We start from the raw sequence: 22,593 nt of genomic DNA, 5'->3' as shown, positions 1-22,593 counted from the left end.
GGAAATGGGGAATTTTTTCAATGCTAAAGTTCTTCATGTGCTCATGAAATTTAATGTCCATCCTGTGAGAGAACAGGTAAACATTTAAATATTAGATTGCAGGCCAACCTGACAAAATACATTGTGGATTCTGTAGAAAGAAAAAGCAGCACAACTGAGCTGAGTCTGAATGAATTGTTTCTGGAGGAATCCTACTCTAAAATCCAGACAGGAAAATCAGATAAAAAATATACCCGAACCAAACTTTTTTCTAAAGTTTGGCCGAATCCGACGGACCTGAACATCCACGGGCCCACCCATATCTAGCTGTCATGCAATCTAATTTGCATGTTTAGAATACTTCTTTGCAGCTTTGGCCAAATCAATTTATAATTTTACTCACTATTTTGACGATTATAATTTAATAGCAAGAACTCACTATCTTGTGCGCTGCCTTGTTTCTTGATAAAAGTTGTTGCCATATGTTAAATGGATCCTACCAGGATGAGGTATAAATATCCATAATAAAACCAGGCAGTCTTGTGGAGAGAAGCTCGGTGCTGAGGCTCCTTACTGAGTACTATAGTTACTCCTCAGCTAGCCTTGGGGAAGGTCTGAGATAAGAGCCATGTGCTGCTCTCACAAAGCATTGCTTGATCCAAGCAAGTGTGTTCCCATCAACACTGGTCAGCAGCAACTTGGGAGCAAAAGAAGTAGCAAGCGCATCAATTACTGTGCTGCAACAGATGCAAAGTTGTCAAGTTTGGAATTGACTCCCGGCTAGCCAGCTTCAGCTCAATGACTGAGAGGAAAGGGCAAATGTTTCCCAACTCAATTCAGACTACTCTCTCTCCAAGTTTTACCACAAATCCATGTGGCGCTTCTGTCTATTGTTCAGGCTGGAGACTTTGCACAGTGGAGGATTCTGTATTCTTCATGCTGCATCAAAGCCAGAAAGAGACACAATCACAAGTAATTCTCTGCTTTCCTTTATTAAAGCACCACTCCAGCATTTTGTTTTGTTTTCAGTGCTGGAGTGGTGCTTTAAATCTAAGCCCTCTGCCCCCAGGCATATACTCACCCTCCGGCATCTTCACAGTTTTTTCGGTGCCGCTTCGGTTGCCCCTGTGCCCTCTTGTGAGCGCATCTTTTGACTTGCCGGAAGTCAGAAACTACGTCACTAGAGCACAATGCAAGTCTATGTGACCCAGAACAACGTTCTCATAGACTTGTATTGTAAAGTGACCTCTGCGCACCTCCATGAAACACTGGAGCTGTGAGTAGGTCACTTTCAGCTAGAGACCGACAGGAGCGGCGGTGAAAACGGATGAAAACGCAGAAGGGAAGTATTAGACAGAGGGCAGGAGACTTACATTCATAGCACCACTCTGGAGTGGTGCTTTCATATCGACATTGAAAAGTTCATCTTTAATCCAAATGTTGCAATGTGCTACAAAAACTCAATTTACCTTTGGTTCTGCATTTTTTTTAGGATCTGTAGCAAAGAAGTGTTTAAACATTATCAGATTACTATTAACCCCTTAACGACCATGGGTCTTTCTGTTTTTGTGTTTTCATTTTTTGCTCCCCTTCTTCCCAGAGCCAGAACTTTTTTAATTTTTGTTCAATATAGCTATGTGAGGGCTTATTTTTTGCGGGACGAGTTGTACTTTTAAACGCCATCACTGGTTTTACCATATTGTGTGCTGGAAAACGGGAAAAAAATTCCAAGTGCGGTGAAATTGCAAAAAAATGCAATTCCACAGTTATTTTTGGGTCCTTTTTTTACCACATTCACTGATTGCTAAAACTGACCTGCCATCATTATTCTCCAGGTCATTACGAGTTCGTAGACACCAAACATGTATAGGTTCTTTTTTATTTAAGTGATGAAAAAAAATTCCAAAGTTTGCTAAAAAAAAAAAAAATGACGCCATTTTCCAAGACCTGTAGCGTCTCCATTTTTTGAGATCTGGGGCCGGGTGAGGGCTTATTTTTTGTGTGCTGGGCTGACGTTTTTATTGATACTATTTTGGGGTAGATCCGATGTTTTGATCGCCCGTTATTGCATTTTATTGCAATGTTGCAGCGACCAAAAAAACGTAGTTCTGGCGTTTAGAATTTTTTTCTCGTTACGCCGTTTACTGATTGTATTAATTCTTCTTTTGTATTGATAGATCTGGCGATTCTGAACGCGGCAATACCAAATATGTGTATGTGTTTTTTTTTAATTATTTTATTTGGAATGGGGCAAAAGGGGGGTGATTTAAACTTTTATATCAATTTTATTTTTTTTATATTTTTAAAAACATTTTTTTTACACTTACTGCATGCTTCAATAGCCTCCATAGGAGACTAGAAGCAGCAGTTGTCTGATTGCTTCTACTGCATACAGGCGGTGAGGAGATCGCTTGTATGCAGCAGAAATGCTCACTTGCTATGGTCGCCGACCACTAGGTGGCGCTCATAGCAATTGAGACATGACAACCACAGGCATCTGCTGCAGACCCTGGGTTGTCATGCCCACCCATCGATGACCCGCAATCACGTGACGGGGTCACCGATGGGCGGGGCTTAGGACGAGCTTCCCGGAAGAGCGAGTTAAATGCCGCTGTCAGAGATTGACAGCTGCATTTAACATGTTAACAGCCGCGGGTGGATCGCGATTCCACCCGTGGCTGTGGCGGGCACATGTCAGCTGTAGGAATCAGCTGACATGTGCCAGGTTCAGTGCGGGCTCAGCGCCAGAGCCCCCGCTGAACCGGCCTTTCCGACCACGTGCGTACTATTACTGACCTGGTCGGAAAGGTGTTAAAACCTGATAATTCCATAATTTTTCCAGCTAATTCTCATTGTGCACAAACTTTGCATTTTACCCCTTACCATTATGCACTTGGAGAGCAACAGTCAGGTTTTGAAAAAAGAGATCATTGTACTTGAAATGGGGAGTATGTTCAATGCTAAAGTGCTGCATGTGCTTAAGCAATTTAATTTCTACAGTGGCTTGCAAAAGTATTAACACCCTTAGCATTTTTCGTGTTTTGCTACCTCACAACCTGGAATTTCACTGGATTTTTGAGGGTTTACATCAGTTCATGTCAAGAACATGCCTACAACTGTGAACATTTGCTTTTCTTTTTTTTTGTGAAGCAAACAAAAAATAGGGCAAAATAACTGAAAACTTCATTGTGCATAACTATTCACTCCCCTAAAGTCAGTACTTTGTAGAGTCTCATTTTTCAGAAATTATAGCTGCAAGTCGCCTTGGATAAGTCTCTATGAGCTTTCCACATTTTTGCCCATTCCTCAAGGCAAAACTGCTCCAGATTCTTCAAGTTAGATGGTTTCCTCTGGTGAACAGCAATCTTCATGTCTGACCACAGATTCTCAATTTGATTAAGGCCTGGGCTTTGACTAGGCCACTCCAAAACATTTAAACTTTTCTCCTTAAATTACTCGAGCACTGCTTTTGCAGTATGATTTGGGCCATTGTCTTGTTGGAAGGTAAACCTCCATCCCAGTCTCAAGTCACTGACAGACTGAAGCAGGATTTTCTCAAGAATATCTCTGTATTTCACACAATCCGTCTTCCCCATCCCCACACCATGATGCTGCCACCACCATGTTTCACTGTGAAGATGGTGTTTTGGTCTCATCTGACCATAGCACCTTCCTCCATATATTTGGGAAGTCTCCCACATGTCTCTTGGAAAACTCAAAACGAGCCTTACAATTTTTGTGCATAAGTAAAGGCTTCTTTCTGCCCACTCTTCCATAAAGGTCACCTCTATGAAGTGTACGGTTTATTGTGGACAGATATTCCAGTCTCTGCAGCTCCTTCAGGATTACCTTTGGTCTCTGTGCTGCCTCTCTGATTAATGCCCTCCTTGCCCGGGCTGAGAGTTTTGGTGGGCGTCCTTCTCTTGGTGGGTTTGTTGAGGTGTCATGTTCTTTCCATTTGATGATAATGAATTTGATGGTGCTCTGGGGGATCATCAGAGATTGGGATTTTTTTTATAACCCAACCCTGACTAGTACTTCTCAACAACTTTGTCCCTGACTTGTTTGCAGATCTCCTTGGTCTTCATGGTATTGTTTGGTTAATGGTGCCTCTTGGTAATGCTGTTGCAGCCTCTGAATGAGTATATACTAACAGACCATGTGACACTTAGATTGCACACAGGTGGACGTCCTGTCACTAAGCATGGGACTTATGAAGGTAATTGCTTGTGTAAGGGGGTGACCGGAACGGTCATGCGCCTTGTCTCTCTGTGTACAAAAAGTGAAGTACTCTGTTTATTATATATATACAGTATATGAACATGCATGTGACTACTGTCAGACGTGTTAGCTACAGGGTCAGTTTAGGTTTAGGAAGATAAGATTGGGGTAGTGCAGAGGCGGGCACTTTAAGATAGGAGATAGTAAATCAGGAAACAGTTAAAAGGGTTATGAACGTCTCAATATGGAGGTTCCTGCTTGACAGTTAGTTGGAGATCCAGGGGGGCACGAGTGACACCGTCTGACCAGCAGAAGAGTAAATCTGAAACAGACTTTCCAGTAGTATTCGGAACCTACAGTCCATAAGAGGCAGCAGTGAAGCTTTCCTCAAAACATCCCCAGGCTGGGGGAATAGTCGGATGGGGATTAGTCCAGAGAAGACTGTGCGGGACTCTTAAAACTGCAAGCATTTTAAGCGTCTCAAGGGAAAAAGCGGCCGAATATTGAAGGGAAGCTGAGGGCGGACAGACAGCGACCAACAACCTGTGCTGTACAAAGGACTGTAACCGTGGAATAGTAACTATCCTTTATTGTATGTTCCACTATGTTGAATTGGAAACTTAAAGTAAAGTTTGTTTCTACAAAATGAAGTGGAAGTCCCTTAGTGTGTCTGAGGCGGTTCCTGAAGTAAAAGAACCAGAGACACCAGAGACCTGCAACCAAAACGTGAGTGACATGCATCATACACACAACACAGGAGGATCAGGACATTTGTCTTTGTCTGGGAGCCGGGGTGAAGGAACAGAGCATTCCCTCGCCATCAGATCCATCCTAGACCCCTTATACTTGCACCAGAAATTTTTAGGGGCTTCATCGCAAAAGGGGTGAATACATATGCACATGACAATTTGTAGTTCTTTCATCCCATAAATTTATTCTTATATTTTTCTCACGTCACTTCACCAACTGAGACTGTTTTGTGCTGATGCATCACACACAAATCAGATTACAAAAGTATTTAAACACCGGTTGTAAATTTAAATATTTGATTACAGGCAAATTTAGCAAAATACCATTGTGGATTCTATCAAAAGAAAAAGCAGCACAACTGAGCTGAGTCAGTAAAATCAGATTAAAAAATGCATTGGTTGTCATGTAATCTAATTTGCATGTATGTACAATCCAGAGCCAAAGAATAGAATATTTTTTACAGCTTTGGCCAAATCAGTTTATATTTTGTACACTATTTTGAGTATTATAATTCAATAACAAGAACTCACCATCTTGTGCGCCGTCTCTTTTCTTGATAAAAGTTGTTGCCATATGTTAGATGGATCCTACCAGGATGAGGTATAAATATCCATAATAAAACCAGGCAGTCTTGTGGAGAGAAGCTCGGTGCTGAGGCTCCTTACTGAGTACTATAGTTACTCCTCAGCTAGTCTTGGGGAAGGTCTGAGATAAGAGCCATGTGCTGCTTTCACAAAGCATTGCTTGATCCAAGCAAGTGTGTTCCCATCAACACTGGTCAGCAGCAATTTGGGAGCAAAAGAAGTAGCAAGCGCATCAATTACTGTGCTGCAACAGATGCAAAGTTGTTAAGTTTGGAATTGACTCCCAGCTAGCCAGCTTCAGCTCAATGACTGAGAGGAAAGGGCAAATGTTTCCCAACTCAATTCAGACTACTCTCTCTCCAAGCTTTGCCACAAATCCATGTGGCGCTTCTGTCTATTGTTCAGGCTGGAGACTTTGCACGGTGGAGGATTCTGTATTCTTCATGCTGCATCAAAGCCAGAAAGAGACACAATCACAAGTAATTCTCTGCTTTCCTTTATTAATATCAACTTTGGAAAGTTCATCTTTAATTCAAACGTTGTAGGAAAGAACAAGTGTGTTACAAAAACTCAGTTTACCTTTGGTTCTGCATTTTTTTAGGATCTGTAGCAAAAAGGCATTTATACATTATCAGATTACTATTAAAACCTGATAATTCTATAATTTTCCAGCTAATTGTTGTTACGCACAAGCTTAGCATTTTACCCCTTAGCAGGTACGGATTAAGGGTAGTCAGGGCTTCTGGCAGTTTAGGGTGCGTGGCGCCTCCAGCACCTGATGTATCATGTGACATGTCACATGAAATTTTGAGGAGGTCATGTGATAAACACACAGGTGCTCTGGTGCACATCTACAGATGTAAGGAGGCTGACAGAATTTTTTCCCTTAAGTACAGCGCTATACATAACAATAGAGAATACTATGTAATAAGGGACAGTGCTATACATAACAAGAGAGGATGCTATAGAATAAGGGACAGCACTATACATAACAAGAGAGGAGGCTATAGAATAAGGGACGGCGCTATACATAGCAAGAGAGGATGCTACAGAATAAGGGACGGCACTATACATGGCAAGAGAGGAGGCTATAGAATAAGGGACAGCACTATACATAACAAGAGAGGAGGTTATATAATAAGGGACGTTACTATACATAACAAGAGAGGATACTATAGAATAAGAGACAGCACTATGCATAACAAGAAAGAAGGCTATAGAATAAGGGACGGCACTATACATAACAAGAGAGGAGGCTATAGAATAATGGACGGCGCTATACATAACAAGAGAGGATGCTATAGATTAAGGGACAGCACTATACATAACAAGAGAGGAGACTATAGAATAAGGGACGGCACTATACATAACAAGAGAGGATATTACAAAATAATGGACAGCACTATGCAGAACAAGAGAGAAGGCTATAGAATAAGGGACGGCACTATACATAACAAGAGAGGATGCTATAGGATAAGGGACAGCACTATACATAACAAGAGAGGATGCTATGGAATAAAGGACGGTGCTGAACATAAAATAAAACCCTATATGCTAAGGGCAATGGTTTACATAATAAGGGTAGGTGCACAGGACCATTTTCTCTCCATCTAAGAAAACTGGTCCGATTATTCTGATCAGAGTTTGATCAGAGTGGCATCAGTTTTTCTCGGAGATGGAGAGAAAAAAAAAGTTTCTCCACCTTCTCCATTCTGAGTCTGTGTAAATTGGGCTGTGCTCTGATGTTATCCGAGTTTGGTCCGATGTTTTCCACGGACCCATAGACTTGCATTTGCAATTTTGATCCGACACTCAGATCAAAATTGGATATGTCACAGATCTTTTCCTCGGGCCACTCAGTCTGAGGAAAAAATTGGACATGTACATGGCCCCATAGGATATCATGGGTACAAGTGCTATCCGTAAATACCACAGATAGCCTTTGTCTGATATAATCAGACATGTGCATGAGCCCTAAGGGAGTTTCTTTTGCAAACAAGGGTATTACTCACTTCACTGCAGATGTAGCTGCATTTACACAGAACGATAGTTATCGTTGATCAAACGTAATTTCAGTTTAAACAAGCTGTTGATTACCCAATGAATGAGCAAAACACTCGTTCATTGGGTAAATTAATCTTCTGCACAGCACAAAAGATCATCGTTCTCTGTGGTGCATCGTGCTTTAAACAAGACTAGCCCTGCCGAGAACCTGATGGGCTGCGTGCAGTGACCAATCTATTAGAGAACGCTCAGTGTCCATCGTTTACTCCAGTCTGTCTGTGTAAACAGACCTCACCGAAAAAACTGAACTGGAGTATAAGTTGCAAAATAGGGGAGCATGTTCACATTGACCATTAAACAGACTATATATAAATAACAAAAGACTGACCGTCACATCCAAACAGAAAACTGGTGTGAACAGGTGCAAACTAAGAGTAGCCATTTCTATATATAACTAACAAACAAAGTTGCACTCTGTAGAGCTATAGCATGTAAACATGAAATTTGAATTGCATTACTGCGCTAGATAATAGGAAAAAATGGAGATACTTAGCACACAGTTTAGCCAATTCATGCATGCCCAGCATCCAAAGACAAGGCGATCCCCTTTACTGGGAACCTATCCTAATGTGAATCTTCTCCTAGGCTGAGCCTGCATTTATATGGGTAGGTAGGATCCTGCTGTACTTAAAACTGCCACGGCCTGATGGGTAGAGTGCTCGGTCAGAGACCCTATTCATTATTAGGATTCACATTAGGAAAGGTTCCCAGCAACAGGAAATGGCCTTGTCGTTGTCTGCTGGGCATGCTAGAATTGGCCAAATTATGTGCTAAATATGTCCATTTTTTCCTATTATGTAGAGCAGTAATGCAATGAAAATTTCATATATTTCATGGTTACATGCTATAGTGCTACAGGGAGCCACTTTATTAGTTATGTATAGAGATGGCTACTCTTAATATGCACCTGTACACACCAGTTTTCTGTTTGGAAGTGACGGTCAGTCTTTTGTTATTTATATATAGCCTCTCTGACTGAGCACTCCACCTATCAGCCCGTAGCGGTTTTAATTACAGCAGGATCCTACCTACCCATATAAATACAGGCTTCAGCTTGGAGAGGATTTACATTTGATTCACAAATCACAAATTTGGGTACATCTTGACGCTGGTGGGATGGCTTTCACGCTTTTTTTTTTAATCTAAAACGGTGTTTACTAAGTGCCCTATGTTATTTATATGCACTATTGCTTCTACTTATTTACTTACAGCAGGGCATATGCTCATTTTAAGACAAAAAACTGGCCAATATAAAACTAAAGTATGAAACCTGGTATCAGGTCAAGTAGTCCAGTACCGGGTTCAAATTGCCTACTCATATCAAATGGGGGAAACACGGAGAGCACAAGAGTAGTTAGCAAAGAGGCAAAATCTTTATTAATGATACATGATCACAACAGTAAAAAGTAAATAAAGAAATGACATAGCAAGGGGATCGGGAAAACACAGTGCCGAAAGCTAGACCGCCCCTGGCAAAACACTAGCTAAGCAATCCAAATTACAAAAATGCAAGTAAATCAACAGGCATAAGGAACACTCCATGGGTATATAACCACAGATAAGAACAGTAGATAAAAATGCAAGTAAATCTACAGGCATAAGGAACACCCCATGGGTATATAGCCACAGATAAGAACAGTAGATGAATATCACAATTAACCCCTTTAAAAAGTCAATGAGGCAAATATACACACTCAGGGTAAGTATAACAATCACTGAGTAGTGACAATTTATGTAAACATCCAAGATAGGAGTGAGTTACGTAACTACCCTATGCCATGTAGTGCTAGATAAAGAAATGTATAGAAAGAGTACCCGGACCTAAATGAAAACACTCACCCAGTGAGAAAATGTCCGGGATACAGAACGCTCGTTCAAGTTGCCCAGTGTCAGAGTGTCCAAAAGACAGGAAGCTCGCAAGGTGCCAGGGGAGTCAAAGACCGTGCTGCATGTGAGGACGCGCCCCGACGCGCGTTTCGCTTTCTTTTTCAAGAGGCGCTGTATGTTTGCCTGACAGGACCTGATTATATACGCCCACAACTAGTCATGTGATGCTTAAAACAGAAACTCATTGGAGTATAGCGGCGCGTGTACCCGAAGCCGCGCCCCCCGCTACCAACGTCACAGCTGTCAAGTCTCGAGCGCACACCAGGGGGCGTGCCTAGGAAACGCCCCCGGGGGCGCGCCAGGGACAGGAGACAGCCGGACGCGGGCACGGGCCGGCAAAGAGCCGGAAACTATATGCACCATCAATGTGTGAAAGGAAGCAGAGCTCAGTGAGACAGACCAAGAGTAGTGGGCTGAAAACTGAATAATAAGATACACAGTAAGTAAGACAAAAATGCTCTTAGGCATAAACATATACATGAAATAGCTTAGTGGAACATGATTATAAAAAAGAGATCCATTCAATAACTCTAGATGGTTATAATAAATACCCAAAGGGGTGAGTATAAACAAGTCAGAAAATATATGTATAAATATAAGGACTAATCAATAGAGCCATTTCCGACGGGGAGAAAGATGAAAAAATGGAGGAACTCTTGAAAGATGCTCCATCATGTCCGCTATAGGATGCCTTGAAACAAGGAGTGAAAAAGGTCCATATGGCACACATAACCAATGTATTAGTAGCCACGAGTCTAGAAACATAAAAAAAACACAATTAGAAACAGGATAAAAACAGGCTAAAAACAAGAGCACGGACTTTAGATCAGAAAGAATAATGAACACTGAGGGAGAGCAAAAGCCAGATACAGGGAACCAAATCATAAGTATGAAGAAAAGCTCAAATTTTCATTAAGGCCGCGCGGTGCCAGGGTGTCAAGGGCACTAATCCACCTGGCCTCTTTTTGTGCAAGGCAGAGTTTATAGTCACCCCCCCGAGAGCCCAGATGTACCACGTCGATTCCACGCACCAGGAGGCTGCGTGGGTCACAGTCGTGTGCTTGTTTAAAATGTCGCGGTAAGGTTCTGAGCTCCCGGGGGTCCGACACAGATTTGGCTGCGCCAATGTCCCGCACATGCTCCCGCACCCGTACCCTCAATTCCCTTGTGGTGAGACCAACGTAGATTTTCTTACAGCTGCACGTGGCGTAATAGACCACGTGCGTAGTACCACAGGAAATATATCTGAGGATTCGGTAAGTGCGGGAGCCATCCGAGCTCGTAAAGGACGAACTACGAAGGACATTGGCGCAGGCTCTGCAATGGCCACATGGATAGGACCCAACCCTGGGACCGCGCGACCCAAACGGATTAGATGCTGGTGGGACATAATGACTTGAAGTAACCAGATCGCCCAGATTTTTAGCGCGTCTGGCAGTCATTAATGGAAATGGTCCCACCACGTCCCTCAAGGAGGGCTCCGCCCCAAGAACATTCCAATGTCGTGAGAGGACCCGCCTCATAGAGAGCCACTCATGATTATAAGTGGAAATGAAGCGGGTCCTCTCAGGAGGCCCGGAAAGAGAAGGTCTGGGAGAGGGATATAATAGAGAACTGCGGGGGGTGCTGCGAGCTCTACCATAGCCACGGCCGATGCAGCGATTACTGTAGCCTCTCTGTTTGAAGCGTTGAGTTAGTACTGCCGCAATTTCCACTGCCGGACAAATAGACAAGGGAGGGAACCTCGTTGACTTAGGAATCCTAGCCTGTGGTAACCCACCTGAGGGAGGAATGGTTTGTTCCAGTAAAAGATCCTCCAGGTGTTGCAAGGCCTCCTCCTCCGTCACCGCCGGGACATGATCACCATCCGGCCTAGAATGAAGTTTTTTCAAAATCAATTTTCGAGCAAACAGGTGGAGGTCCTTGAGGGCCGTAAAGTAGTCAAATGAATTAGTAGGAGAAAATGACAGGCCCATAGCAAGGACCTCCATCTGTGTCTCGGTCAGAGTGTGATTGGTAAGGTTCATGACGCGGAGCCCTCCACAAGGATCACCAACCTGAAAGGGAACCGTCTTTTTCCTCCTATTATTCGGTCTCGTCTGAATGTTTCCAATAGGTCGAGCCGCGGAGCCTCCCTGAGAGTCCGCGCTGACGACAGGTAAATGGCCTTCACTAGAGGTACCTGAGGCAATCGAGGTGGACCTAGACCGTATAAAGGAATTATTACGAGCTCAGAACCTTACCGCGACATTTTAAACAAGCACACGACTGTGACCCACGCAGCCTCCTGGTGCGTGGAATCGACGTGGTACATCTGGGCTCTCGGGGGGGTGACTATAAACTCTGCCTTGCACAAAAAGAGGCCAGGTGGATTAGTGCCCTTGACACCCTGGCACCGCGCGGCCTTAATGAAAATTTGAGCTTTTCTTCATACTTATGATTGGGTTCCCTGTATCTGGCTTTTGCTCTCCCTCAGTGTTCATTATTCTTTCTGATCTAAAGTCCGTGCTCTTGTTTTTAGCCTGTTTTTATCCTGTTTCTAATTGTGTTTTTTTTATGTTTCTAGACTCGTGGCTACTAATACATTGGTTATGTGTGCCATATGGACCTTTTTCACTCCTTGTTTCAAGGCATCCTATAGCGGACATGATGGAGCATCTTTCAAGAGTTCCTCCATTTTTTCATCTTTCTCCCCGTCGGAAATGGCTCTATTGATTAGTCCTTATATTTATACATATATTTTCTGACTTGTTTATACTCACCCCTTTGGGTATTTATTATAACCATCTAGAGTTATTGAATGGATCTCTTTTTTATAATCATGTTCCACTAAGCTATTTCATGTATATGTTTATGCCTAAGAGCATTTTTGTCTTACTTACTGTGTATCTTATTATTCAGTTTTCAGCCCACTACTCTTGGTCTGTCTCACTGAGCTCTGCTTCCTTTCACACATTGATGGTGCATATAGTTTCCGGCTCTTTGCCGGCCCGTGCCCGCGTCCGGCTGTCTCCTGTCCCTGGCGCGCCCCCGGGGGCGTTTCCTAGGCACGCCCCCTGGTGTGCGCTCGAGACTTGACAGCTGTGACGTTGGTAGCGGGGGGCGCGGCTTCGGGTACACGCGCCGCTATACTCCAATGAGTTTCTGTTTTAAGCATCACATGACTAGTTGTGGGCGTATATAATCAGGTCCTGTCAGGCAGACATACAGCGCCTCTTGAAAAAGAAAGCGAAACGCGCGTCGGGGCGCGTCCTCACATGCAGCACGGTCTTTGACTCCCCTGGCACCTTGCGAGCTTCCTGTCTTTTGGACACTCTGACACTGGGCAACTTGAACGAGCGTTCTGTATCCCGGACATTTTCTCACTGGGTGAGTGTTTTCATTTAGGTCCGGGTACTCTTTCTATACATTTCTTTATCTAGCACTACATGGCATAGGGTAGTTACGTAACTCACTCCTATCTTGGATGTTTACATAAATTGTCACTACTCAGTGATTGTTATACTTACCCTGAGTGTGTATATTTGCCTCATTGACTTTTTAAAGGGGTTAATTGTGATATTCATCTACTGTTCTTATCTGTGGCTATATACCCATGGGGTGTTCCTGATGCCTGTAGATTTACTTGCATTTTTATCTACTGTTCTTATCTGTGGTTATATACCCATGGAGTGTTCCTTATGCCTGTTGATTTACTTGCATTTTTGTAATTTGGATTGCTTAGCTAGTGTTTTGCCAGGGGCGGTCTAGCTTTCGGCACTGTGTTTTCCCGATCCCCTTGCTATGTCATTTCTTTATTTACTTTTTACTGTTGTGATCATGTATCATTAATAAAGATTTTGCCTCTTTGCTAACTACTCTTGTGCTCTCCGTGTTTCCCCCATATGCTCATTTTGTTTCTATCCTAGGTTTTGACTATTAAACCACCCTCGATTGATAATGTTTTACCGATCAGTGGTAGTTTAGTGCCGCTGGTCATAAACAGACACCTTTGTATGGCGAAGACACAGAATCAATATTTGCAGTCAGCACCTTACCGCTGACGTCTCATCTGATTACAGCCAGTTTCTTTGTTTCTTCTCCATCTTGTTAAACCTTGTTGTTGATGTCCTAAAGCATAGTTTGCCGCACTGATCACAGCACCCATGAAAATAAAAAGGTGGCATATATATTACATTTGTTTCTTGAAAGAATAATACCCCATCCTGCATTACAAAATACAGACATGCACCCACCAATAATGTACAATTACCCATTGTGCAACCCATCATCCAAAATATAAATTGATAATCCTCCACTGTTCCCCCCTCCATCAATTCATTATAACACTCTGTGCTCTCTCTTCCACTCCCACCCTCAGTTCATTATAATGTAGTAATGGTGAATGAAGTAGCTTCCTTCTGGTACTAATATAGTTGAAAAGCATGTCCCCAAGAGTTAGATCTCTCTGGGCTGCAGTTAGGTCCAGTTAAAGTGGTTAGCTGTGATAATCCATCTCTGCAGAGAGAGAGAGAGAACCCAGTGCTATGGTTGACCACTGGATGTGAACAAATGCTTTGTCCCTGGTATGTTTCCTTGTGGGCTGTAGTATTGGTAACCAGTCACAAGATGCCACTGTCCCAAATGCAGATGACAGGTTAAGTTTGCCAATAGCATTGAAGGCATTTAGGGCAGTGAGGGAGTTAACTGTGTGGGAGGATAGCCCATAGAAGGTAGGCACTTTAGGAAATCTCTGGTTAGTTTCCAGAACCAGGAAATGACAGTTCAGTGAGAGATAACACTTGGAACAGTACGGGCAGCCTCGGTATAATGGCTGCTAGGGTAGACGTAAGCCCCATACCCCAGACAGTAGGATCACCAGAGTGATGATTCCCTCTACAGGAGTCCCCTTAGCTGGCCGGAGAAACTCAAGAGAGCTATTGAGGACCCGGGGGCACATTCTGTCTGCAGGCTGCAGAAGAACCTAGGACTCAAGTCTAGGACGTGGGGAGAACTAAGATCCGGATACACTGTCATTGGTGAGGAAGATTCTCTAGAGCTAGAGAACAGAGCAACAGAGATGCTTCACTTAAAGAGGGAACCAGGGCTGAAGTTGTATCAAGTACCTGTGGGAAAGATGACAACCCGTTGGGCCTTATCCATTATATCTGCCTATAAATATTGTACATATTCCTCTTCCCCAAGTAAAGTCCCAATTATTGTTATGAGCCTCTGAATTTATTGCTACCCTGGTTCCAGAAGAGAAATGCCTGGAGTCAGACGCGACCGGCTGGCCTGAAGTAAGTGGAAAGCACCACATACACTGCAGCACACCAGAGGGAGGACACACCTTGTCTGTAGGGTGCCAGAGCGAGCAGGGGCCACAGCTCGCCCACGACTACCTCACTGGGGCACCTTACAATAACACTCTGTGCTCTTTCTACCATCCTCCCACCCCCAATTAATTATACTGTTAAGTTTCTCTCCCACCCCCCAATTCATCATTATAACACTCTGTGCGCTCTCTCCCACCCCCACCCTCAGTTCATTATAACACTCTGTGCTCTCTCCCACCTCAACCCCAATTCATTATAATACTCTGTGCTCTCTCTCCCATCACACCACCCCCAATTCATTATCATACTCTTTGTTCTCTCTCACACCCCCAATTCATTATCCTAGTCTTTGCTTTCTTTCCCCCACCCCTCTCAATTCATTATAATACTATGTGCTCTCTCTATCATCCTTCCACCCTCAATTAATTATACTGTTTATTCTCTCTCCCATCACCCCAATTCATCATCACACTATTTGCTCTCTCCCACCCCCAATTCATTATCATACTGTTTAGTCTCTCTCCTATCCACCCCCAATTCATCATTACACTATTTGCTCTCTCCCACCCCCAATTCATTATCACACTGTTTAGTCTCTCTCTCCCACCCCAATTCATTATCACACTGTTTAGTCTCTCTCTCCCACCCCCAATTTATTATCACATTATTTGCTCCTTCTCCCACCCAGGTCATTCACTTGAAAAACAAAAAAAACAAAACTTACCCCTCCTGGCGATTCCATTGCTCTGCATACTTGCTCTTCTTGCCAGGCAATGCCACATTGTGCATTCTAAACGACAACGATGACGCAGCCAGCGCGATGATGTCATCATGCTTGCTGAATCATGCAAAAGGCCACATTGGCTTCCTGCATGTTGTTAGTCCGTGCCTCTCTATTGCCAGCAGTGGAGCAACAGGAGAGTGCTCCCTGCCTGTGATAAGTGGTGCAAAAAAATATTATGATATGGGCAATCTGGGCATGGGCCTCCCTGGAGGCTTGGGCTCCACGTCGTAGCCCAGATTACTCTCATTATAATCCGCCTATGCCCCTTAGCATTAGGCACAAGCAACAGGTTTTGAGAAAATATATCATTGTACTTGGAAATTGGGAGTTTGTTCAATGTTAAAGTTCTGCATCTTCTTAAGGAATTTAATGTCTATACTGTGAGAGAACAGGTAAAATTTAGTGATGAGCGAACGTGCTCACCACTACTCGGTGCTTACCCGAGCATCACGGTGCTCGACACGCTCGGCGAGTGTTTCCGGGTTCTTGGGCGGGAGCTCAGGTGCCCGCCCTGCATGTTTGGCACTCTTTAGAGAGCCAATGAACATGCAGGGATTGCTTGCCACGCACTTTAATGCCGTAGCCATGTTGGTTGTGGCATTACAGTAATTGGCTGGCTGCACAGCGTCATCGGGTCTATTTAAGACTCGGTGACTCGTCACAGTCTACCCCAGAAACAGGCAGAGTAGGGAGAGCAGCTGCTGAGTCAGGGAGAGATTTGCTTGTTTATAGTTAGTATAAACAAGCAAATCTATAGATTTAGTATAAATCTATATATATATAGTATTCCACAGCATATCTATATATCCATCTGAACTAACAGTCCTTCTGAGGACTAATCCAGCTGCATATATTCAGTGGTGATAGCAGGAGTTAGGCAGGCAGGGTTTGTGGCAGACTGCTGTGCATAAAGCACAAGGGGGTCCATTGCATGTTCTGTCTGCTGCTGCTGTTGTTACAGATATTTGTAGACATAGCCCAAGATATCAGGAGCCAGGGCTATTTTTTTTTTATCTAAATCCTAGTTATTTGATTAAAAAGCAAGGCAGGCAGGTTATGTGGTAGACTGCAGTGCATACAGCACAAGAGGGTCCATTGCACGTTCTCACTGCTGCTGTTACAGATATTTGTAGACATAGCCCCAGGTATCAGGGGCCAGGGCTATTTTTTTTATCTTAATCCTGATTATTTGCTTAAAAGCAATCCAGAGTACACCATTTTTCTGCTCCATTTGCTTGTCAGCATTGCAGAATACAGCCAGATCTTATCCATATTAAGGGATAAAAATCCAGAAATTTGGAGCGAACATGGAAAATATTGGCCTCCATTTCCATTTTGTTGCAGTGCGTCAGTGAAGCTATTCACATGAGGTCACTGTGAAGAATAGTATTAGTAAACTACAGGCCCGCTATTTAAAACCATGGTTCTCCGTCAGACGTATCACATATAACTGCGTTCAAAAATCAGCCATTTCTGGCTTCCATTTTCATTTTGTTGCAGTGTGTCAGTGAAGCTATTCACACGAGGTCACTGTGAAGAATAGTATTAGTAAACTACAGGCCGGCTATTTAAAACCGTGGTTCTCCATCAGACGTATCACATATAACTGTGGTTCAAATCCAGCCATTTGTAGTAAATGTGGAAAATATTGTCCTCCATTTAAAATAACAACTGATCCCACACTTGGACACTCAGAAGAGCTGTTCACTTTTCCATTTATAGATTCGGGCCTCTCACCCGGACAGCTTCAAGTGGGTGAAGAGGAGAACGCGTGTAGCGAAGCCCAAATATTTGAGCAATTACACGAATGGAAATGGTGGGAAAGTGCAATTACTGTCGCAAGAGGTGGATGATGATGAGAGACAATTGCCAGAAAGTCAGGAGGAGGACCAGGGTGCGGAAGTGGAAGACGATGTAGTGGATGATATAGTAACTGACCCAACCTGGCAGGGGGACACGCAGAGCGAGGACAGCAGCACACAGGGGGAGGGAGGCATAGCACCACAACAGGCAGGAAGAAGTAGTGTGGTGGCCGCAGTCAAAAGGCGGGAAAGCGTTCCCCGTCACACCAACAAGACAGAAGTTGCCAGTACAACTGATAGGCCTTCCCGAGTCTGGTTGTTTTTTAAAGACTCTGCAGATAACCCCAAAATGGCCATTTGGACCTGCAGCCAGGCTAGCATCAGCAGGGGTAGCAAAACTAGCAGCCTGACCACCACCAGCATGATCAGGTACATTGCAGCAAAGCACACGACTAAGTGGGCCGAACCCATGTTTCAGAAACAGTGTCTTCGGGTGATACCACGGCTTCTTCTGCTGTTGTGCGTGCACGCCAATCCCCTGTCAATGGCGCATACGAAGATGCCTCCCGCCCTGCACCTGTCGTTGCACACTTGCAACCATCACAGTCTGCAATCTTGTCCACGTCCTTGTCCCAGCGCAGCGTTCAGTTGTCCCTACCCCAGTCCTTGGAACGCAAGCGTAAATACGCAGAAAGCGCCCCACAGGCCACACTACTAAATTCACACATTTCGCGAATGCTTGCGCTCGAAATGTTGCCTTTTAGGCTTGTGGAGATGGAAGCTTTCCGCACCCTGATGGCGGCGGCCATCCCTTTGTACTCGGTCCCCAGTCACCACTATTTCTCCCAGTGTGCCATCCCTGCATTACACGAGCACATGTCCCACAACATTAGCCTTGCCCTCAACAACGCAGTTACTGGGAAAGTCCACCTAACCACGGACACGTGGACAAGTGCTTGTGGGCAGGGACGGTACATCTTGCTGATGGCACACTGGGTTAATATAGTGGAAGCCGGGACCCAGTCGGACCTTGGGATGGAACACGTCCTCCCGACGCCGAGGGTTGCGGGCCCTGGGTCAATCAGGGTTGCCCTCCCATTCTACAGCTCCTGCACCTCCTCCTCCTCTTCAGGCTCCATCTCCGAAATGACCACATCAGTCACAAGCTGGAAGCATTGCCTCGTCCAAGCGGCAATAAGATGTGCTGAAGCTAATATGCTTAGGTGACAAACCGCACAATTGTGAAGAGTTGTGGACAGCTCTGAAAGAGCAGGCAGATCTGTTGCTGACACCGCTGACCCTACAGCCAGGCATGGTCGTATGTAACAATGGCCAGAACCTGGTGGCGGCTCTGAAGCGACGCGAGCTCACACACGTACCATGCCTGGCCAATGTGCTTAACCTCGTGGTTCAGCGGTTTCTCAAAACCTACCCAGATGTGCCAGTTCTGCTTGTCAAAGTACGCCGCGTGTGTTCCCATTTTAGAAAGTCAGCTACAGCTTCCGCCGCCCTTGCCGTGCTTCAGCAGCGTTTGCAGCTTCCAGCTCACCGACTGGTGTGCAATGTCCCCATGCATTGGATCTCTACATTGCAGATGTTGGGAAGGATTTGTGAGCAGAAGAGGGCAGCTGTAGATTATCAGCATCAACACGGCTGTTGGTATTCAGGTCAGACTCCACACATAAGACCTCAGGAGTGGACATGGATGTCAGACATCTGTACCATCCTCCAAAACTTTGAGGACTCCACCAAGATGGAGAGCGGCGATGACGCCATAATTAGTGTCACCATCCCGCTTCTCTGTCTTCTGAAAAGCTCTCTGCTCACAATTAAAGAGGATGCATTGCAGGCAGAGCATGATGAGATGGAGCAAGGAACCATACAGGGTGATTCCACACAGCCCAGCCTAATCTCATCCCAACATGAATTGGGTGACAATGAGGAAGAGGAGGAGGAGGTGAAATATCAGGAGCTAGTTTCCTGCGCTGTAGACGGAACTACTTGCACAACTGTCATACCGTCTGTTCAGCGTGGATGGTCTGAGGACAAAGAGGATGAGGAGGAGAGCATGGTCAGTCTTTCTCTTGGTAAGGACAAGGAAGTCTTGCCTCTTTGCAGTCTGGCACACATGGCTGAATTTATGTCACGCTGCCTTTCCTGTGACCCTCGCGTTGTCCAAATTTTGGGTGACAGTCATTACTGGTTGGTGACACTTCTAGACCCACGCTAGAAGGAGAACTTTCTGTCTCTTATTCCCACGCCGGACAGGCCTAATAAAATGGGGCAGTACCAGAAGGCCCTAGTTGCGGAATTATAAAAATAATTCCCATCTTAAAACGCTGGCGGCAGAGGTCACAGTTCGTTGGACAACCAAGGACTACAGGCGAGAGAGACACAAATCCAATCCAGCAGAGGCAGGGGAACACTGTCAAAGTTCTGGGCCAGATTTCTCAGACCCTCCCATCGCACAGGCCCTGAGGCGTGGGGTACTCTCACAAGGAGAGAAAAGTATTGGAAGATGCTGAATGTTAGAACCTTGCTCTTAGGTTTTTTTTTCCTTTGCTGGTCACATGACCTTGTTGGCCTATTTAAGCCTGCTCCGCCCTTCTGGCTTTGCTGGACTTCATTGTATAACTACTTTCTAGCTAGCCTGTGCTCTGTATCTTACTCTGTTAGTTTGCTTGGTCTACGGACCTCTATGTTCTATATGTTTTGTTTGTTCGTCTGTCTGCTACTATTTCTGTTAGGAGGTGTCCCATATTCCTCCCAGTCCTTAGTACTTGTAGGGATTCCTTCCCCACATCTATAGGTCTCCGTACAGACTAGCTTAGGACTTTAGCAGGTCTGATCGCAGGATCAGGTTCCCTGTTACATCGTAGGGATTCAGCTGAGTTCTATCGTAGGGACAGATCTCCTCTCTTTCCTTAGCTCTGGTAGCAAAACATAACAGTAAGTCCAGCCTGCGAATTCGCTAAGGAAAAGATTTTTCTGTTCCATCATGGTGTCGGTTCAGGATTTGGCTCATCGCCTGCAGGGACTCTCTCTGGAGGTGGCCGAGCTCCGTCAGCACGTGAGTAACTGTCCTGGAGCACATTTCTTGGAGCCTAAGGTATGTTTGCCGGATTTATTTTTTGGTGAACATCGAGAATTTTTTTCATTTAAAAATGCTTGCTTATTGTATTTTCATTTGAGACCCAAGTCCTCTGGGGATGAATCCCAGCGCATAGGGTTCATAATGTCACTTTTGCGCAAAGAGCCTCAGGAGTGGGCCTTTTCTTTGCAACCTAGTGATACATGCTTCAGATCAGTGGATAGTTTTTTTTCTGCTTTGGGACTATTATATGATGATCCTGACCGTGTTGCATCAGCTGAGACTGAGTTGAGACGTTTGAAACAGGGATCAGGTAATGTGGAAAAATATTGTACTCATTTCCGTCGTTGGTCTACTCAAATAGGGTGGAACGATTCTGCTCTGAAAAGTCTATTTCTTGCTGGGCTCAGTGAAAGGGTTAAAGACCTGCTAATTGCTTATCCTACACCTGAAGATTTGCAACAGGCTATGCAATTAGCCATACGGGTGGATAGGAGACTGCGTGCTAGGGTTAATGAGAGCAAATCCTCTGCTATGTCAGTTTCTGGTTATGAGAATGTGTGTACTAACAGTGGTGAACCGATGGAGATTGGATCAGTGGCACCTCGCTCTCAAGAAAAAGACCGTCGATTTTCTGAAGGCTTGTGTTTCTATTGCGGAAAATCTGGTCATTTGATTAAAGGCTGTGAGCTTCGTATGAAGAAAGAAAAAAAAAATGGTCAGTCATGCCCGTATTGCCTGTTTAAATTCCAAGGGTGTATTTTTAGCTGCTTCCACGATTGCTCAGGAAAAATTAATGGAATTTCGGGTGTTTGTCGATTGTGGGTCTACTCTGAATGTAATTGATGGGGGATTCTTGGAAAGACTCAATTTAAAACCCGAACCTTTATCATCCCCCATTGCTGTGGTTTCTGTGGATGGTTCCCCTTTGAAGAATATTACTCTCAAGGTCTGTGAATTTCCTCTCACTATTAATGGTGTTCACCATGAGAAATTGGATTTGGTAGTTTTGAATAACTTGCCTTCTCCAGTAATATTGGGATTGCCCTGGTTAAAATTTCACAATCCTGTACTGGATTGGTCTACCAATGAAATTAAATCCTGGAGCCATAAATGTTATGACAAGTGTTGTAACGGGCGTATTGCAGCTTTGGATAGGGGAGAATTGCCTGTTCGTATTCAGGATTTTTGGAGAGTTTTTTCTGAGAAGGAATCGCAGGTTTTGCCTCCCCATAGAGACTATGATTGTTCTATTGAATTTGTCCCTGGAGCGACTCTTCCTAAAAGTCGTTTATTTAACCTTACTATTCCTGAGAGGAAAGCTTTGGAGGAATACATACAGACAAGTTTGGCCGCCGGTCACATTAGGCCCTCTAAGTCTCCTGTGGCGGTTGGATTTTTTTTTGTAAAAAAAAAAGATGGCGGTTTACGTCCTTGTCTGGATTTTCGTGAGATTAACAAAATTACTGTACGCAATCCTTACCCACTGCCATTGATTCCTGATCTGTTTAACCAGTTAATGGGGGCCAAGTGGTTCTCTAAAATTGACCTTAAGGGGGCATACAATCTGTTGCGCATGAAGGAGGGTGATGAATGGAAGACTGCTTTTAACACTCCTGTGGGTCATTTTGAGAATCTGGTTATGCCTTTTGGTCTTACTAATGCTCCTGCATTTTTTCAGAATCTTATTAATGACATCCTGAGACCTTTGATCGGCAAAAATGTGGTTGTGTATTTGGATGACATTTTGATTTATTCGCCGGATCTGGAGTCTCATTGGCGGAGCGTACGTGAGGTATTACAGTTGTTAATGGACAATTCGCTTTTTGCTAAGCTGGAGAAATGTGAGTTCGCTGTACAGAGAATTAGTTTTTTGGGTTACATTATCTCCAGCGAAGGTTTTGAGATGGACCCGGTTAAAGTTCAAGCTGTACAGGAATGGCCTAGGCCTATTGGTTTGAAATCGATACAGAGGTTTTTAGGTTTCGCCAATTATTACAGAAAATTCATAAAAAATTTTTCTAGTATTGTCAAACCTCTGACCAATCTCACCAGGAAAGGTGCTGATGCGGTTCAGTGGTCTTCTGAGGCCATTGAAGCTTTTGTGTATCTCAAG

Source organism: Phyllobates terribilis, unplaced genomic scaffold (genome assembly GCF_046119375.1).
Source record: "Phyllobates terribilis strain yellow unplaced genomic scaffold, ASM4611937v1 Scaffold_1__5_contigs__length_1240528914, whole genome shotgun sequence".
In the NCBI taxonomy this organism is placed as follows: domain Eukaryota; kingdom Metazoa; phylum Chordata; class Amphibia; order Anura; family Dendrobatidae; genus Phyllobates; species Phyllobates terribilis.
Note: the sequence above shows the minus strand (reverse complement) of the source record.